The sequence below is a fragment of the Trichosurus vulpecula genome, chromosome 2 (assembly GCF_011100635.1).
Source record: "Trichosurus vulpecula isolate mTriVul1 chromosome 2, mTriVul1.pri, whole genome shotgun sequence".
Classification (NCBI taxonomy): domain Eukaryota; kingdom Metazoa; phylum Chordata; class Mammalia; order Diprotodontia; family Phalangeridae; genus Trichosurus; species Trichosurus vulpecula.
In genome coordinates this window covers 6,783,152-6,787,788 of record NC_050574.1, presented here as the reverse complement: position 1 = coordinate 6,787,788, position 4,637 = coordinate 6,783,152, and positions in this window count along the sequence as shown.

Here is a 4,637-nt window from a genome sequence, read left to right as displayed (position 1 = left end):
CTATACTTTGTTGCATCTCAGCTTCAGAGGCTGCATTGAGTGTACAATTCTCTATGAATAAAAAAATCATACACCAACTCTCCCTCCACTTTAGTCTTGGTTTGTAGCCTTTTCAAATTAAATAATTTACCATCAGTGAGGTAGCTGATCTTGATGCCCTGTCCATCTTCATTGAATGCATCTGACAACATGGCGGAAAACATCATGCTAAAAAGCTTGGGAAAAAGCACACAGTCTTGTTTCATTCCACTGGTGACTGGGACAATGAACATTATCCATTATCCAGAAACCAGGAAAGCATGCTGTCATGAAATTGGTGAGCAATACTGATGAACTTCTCTGAACAACCAAATTTTGACATAATTTTACATGAGCCCTCATGACTAACAGTATCGAAAGCCTTGGTTGGATCGGCGTATATTGTGTATGGACCTCTGTTTTATTCCTGGCGTTTCTCCTAGAGTTGTCAGGCAGCAAACACCGTATCAACTGTACCATGGCCCTTCATGAAGCCACATTGGCTTTCAGGTAGATGACCATCTTCCAAATGAAGGATCAGGCTATTAAGGAGGACTCTGGCAAGAATCTTACTGAAAGCTGTCCACTCCTTTTCTGCTCCACTGTTGACAACCATATGTTGGCTCAACTTTCCCTCCAACTTAGCAAAGAACTATTCCTGCTCAAAGAAGTGCTCTAATTGGTTGACATTAAGTCTTCTGGTAGTCATCTTGCCTTGGGACTATGTTTTTGTTGGATAAGACTATTTAGCTTAGAGAGGATGTCTATAATCAGTACAGCCCTCCGCACCACACATTGCCTTCATCACTCTCACATCCTGTCTCTTCTCCTTTCAGTGACATAGTCTATTAAATGTGAATGTTTGCTGTGAGGGTGCCATCTGTGGAGTTTTATTGTATGTAGGTAAAGAAAAGACAGTGTTGGTGATGAGAAGGTAATGAGAAACACAAGTATTCAGTAACAAGTGACCGTTGCTGTTGCTGTTTTCAATTTCATTCTTCCCAAGGACTCCCTGCTGAGTCTGGCAGTCTGAGTCTACCATAGCATTAAAGTCATCCAGAATTATAAGCTAGTTCTCTTTTGGCACATTGATGATAAGGATCTCCAGGTCCTCATAACATTTTTCTTTGAGGTCATCAGAATTTGTTATGATGGGAGCATAGGCACTGATAATGGTGGCATGGCACTTTCCGGCAAGTGGCAATTACATGGTCATGAGGCTGGAGTTCACTCCTTTTGGCAGGCATACAAGCTTGTTGACTGGATTAGTTTTGATTGCAAAGTCTACATCAGCTTCAAGGCACTTCCCTTCACTGTGGCCACTCCAGAAAGACTTGTATCCAGCTCTGACTTTGGTAAGCTGGACTTCATTTGCCAGCCTTGTTTTAATCAGGGGTACTATTTGGATGCGACACCTACTGAGTTCTCTCACAACAAGAGCCATTTGTCTTTCAGGTCTACTAGATTTTGTGTTGTCTCTAAGTGTGTACAAATTCCATGCACCAATGGCAAGTGGAATAACCTTTGCAGAAGTTTTTGTACATTTTTTTTTTATTTTGACCACAGGGTGGGATCTCAACCTGCCATGGTAAACAGGCCAGGGTTGGGTAAGCAGAAAATTTTTAGGGTATTTTTTTCTAGCCTTGTCATCACACCAGGAGGTGACCAGCGTGGCCCTTAAAAGGTTGCTCAGACACCCAGGGGGGCTGCCAAATCCCACTGCTGCTTCCAGTGAGAAGATGACTCTGCGGCTTGGGCCACCTGTGTGCAGGGTTGTGACTACAGCTCCCAGTGCATTCACACCTGCTGCTTTATCACTTGTCTGTCCCAATAGGACTTTGAGGTAGGTATAATGGTAAAATGGTATAGGTGATGTCTTTTGATTGGTGCATAAAGTTGCGTGAAGTCATTGGCCTCACTCTCTATTCTAGAGTCATCATAATCCAGCGGCAGGACAGAATCAAGACAACTGGTGATGGCTCAGGATGCAGGGGATGCCCTTGGCATCTTTGATGTCTAACTAAGCTCTAAGTGCTCCACAGCACTTGCTTCAGCTGCGTTCATGGCCATTGAAACAAATTGTTCTCATCCATCCATCCCACCAGGGAAGTCTTCACACGCTTGGGGTAGATACCCCCAACTCACTGATGGATTTGAGACCCCTCAGTTACCCTCAACCTGGGTCAGCTGAAATAGTGTATGGGGGTGTGGCCACTTCGTATGCTATAGCTTCTTGGAGCCACAGGTGAGAGTTAGGTGGATCAGGTAGACACCAAAGATGGAAAGCAGCCCCAAAAAGGGTGGGCAGCCCTCACGCCAGAGTTACTGGTCTTCCCTGAACACAACCTACATGCCAATATAGGGACAGCTGCCGCTAATAAAGAGGAAATTACTGGTATTACAAAATTTTCTTCAATCCTCCCTGAATTTTCCTTTGTATTTGAAATTTTTGCTAAAAATCTAGTGGCGCAATCAATTTTAAGATCTTTTAACCACTTTTTGTTGCATTGTTTCAGTTCTGTCCAACTCTTCACATTCCCATTTGGGGGTTTTCTTGGCAGAGATACTGGAGCAATTTGTCATTTCCTTCTCCAGCTCATTTGACGGATGAGGAAACTGAGGCAAACATGGTTAAGTACTTACCCAGGGTCACACAGCTAAGAAGTGTCTGAGGTTGAATTCAAACCTATGAAGATGAGTCTTCCTGATTCCAAGCCTAATGCTCAAATCACTGTGCCACCTAGCAGCTCATTTCAATTGTATTTGTACAATAACTGTCTATGTGACCTAGATACTTTCCTAGTTGGTCTATTGATAAGGATCTCCCATTCAAGACTTACCTTGGCTCAAAGAAAATCTGGCTCAAGGAGGGAGTCCTCTGAGAAGAGCTCTTTGGAGAGGCAGTCCCAGGGGCTGGAGGCCCTCACTCAGGCCTCATCAGGGTTTGCCAATTGTTGAGGTAAAAATCTACAATAAAGAGAAATGGAAGCACCAAGTTCCAGCTCTGATCAATTTATTAGCAAGGCTGGCAATTGCCTATAAATGGGGTTCAAGGACCCTCAATAGCCAGGGACCCACCTGCCAGTCAGAATGTCTTTTCTTTCACACAGTTGGTTCCATGTGGTCCAGCGATGCAAATTAAATTAAGACTGTGATTGGTCTATAGCAGAGGTGAAGAGTGGGCTTATATTTTGCTTAACTCAGAGAAGGGATTTGCAAGACTCATGGCAATGGGAAAACCACAGAGTTGGCTAGCAACCTCTGGAAAGTCTTGTGGTGGACAAGCCTCCTATGATCAGGCTGAGTCACAACCCCTCATGGACAGCAAAAACTCACAAAGTCAAGTCTTTGTGGTGGGTTACTACCTACACTAGAGTGGTCCTGAGCTAGGCAAAACTAAGTCTGCTAACTTCCCCTTTTTTCTTGGCTCCCTTTCAGGGTGAGACAGATTGAGCCCAGGCTCTAGCCCAGAGAAGTAGGAAGTTCGGCTCTTACAAATTCTACTACTGAAGCCTACACAATTAAATCTAAATCTAATCAATAAGTGTTGATTCCAGTGATTACAGTTCTCAATAAATAATCCAAAATAAAGAAGAGTATCAATGTTCAATTTCACATCTAACAGGAGCAGGAAAAGCTGTTTTTGAGGTGAGATTTCACTGGAGATTTGAAGGAAGCCTGGAGACCCAGGCGAGGAGGGAGGACATTCCAAAGCCTTGGCAGTCCTTTGGTCCTTAGCCTTGGTCACGCTGCTGCACTTCCCCCATTTGGCAGGATGAAGTGAAGGGCGTGAGGTCCTGGAACCCTGCCAAGCCCTCCTTTGTAATATGGGCTGGGGGCGCTTCTGAAGGAGACATTCAGGGCCCCTCCAAAAGGCAATGGGTTATGAGTTCGAGTTTCCAAGAGACAAAATGGAGTCAAGTTGGTTATCCCCACTATGGACAGTCTTCACAACCAAGGAGGGGGTTGCGCTTATTATCTTTATTTTACAGTTGAGGAAACTGAGTCAACAGAGGTGAAGTGCCTTGCCCAGGATCACTCATGTACTGAGTGTCTGAGGCCACATTTGAACTCGGATCTTTCTGGTTCCAGGCTCATTCTGTCCCTGAGCCACCAGACTCCTCTGACTAGGGAGAGGTTTTCCCTCCTTGGGGGGGTTCCCCTACTCCCCCAAAAGAAAAGGGTCGTTGGAGTCTTTTCCCAAGAGCCCAGAAGGAAAGAACTGATCCCCCTTTCATCCACCAGTCAGCTGTTAGCTTCTGCCTCAGTTTCCCTCTGTGTAAGAAGGGGATGATTACAGCAGCACCTCTCAGGGTCCTCTGGGGATCACTGGGGCAGTAAGCACACATTGGGCGCCAACTGTGTGCAAAAGAACGGGCCTAGCCTCCAGGCACTTACACTCCAAGGAAGACCGCTCAGAACCGGAAGCAGAAAAGGTGGTGAGAGGAGAAATACGTCACAACTCCCACCCCCCACCCCCCAGAGGGGATTAAGGAAGGAGGCCTCCAGGTACCGGAATATCTGCGCCGTGACGTCATGGTCCTTGCGGACCCGCCCCCTGCGGCCTCAGCAGGGCCCCAGGGTATGCTGGGAACCTGGAGGTGCGCAGGCGCAGTTGC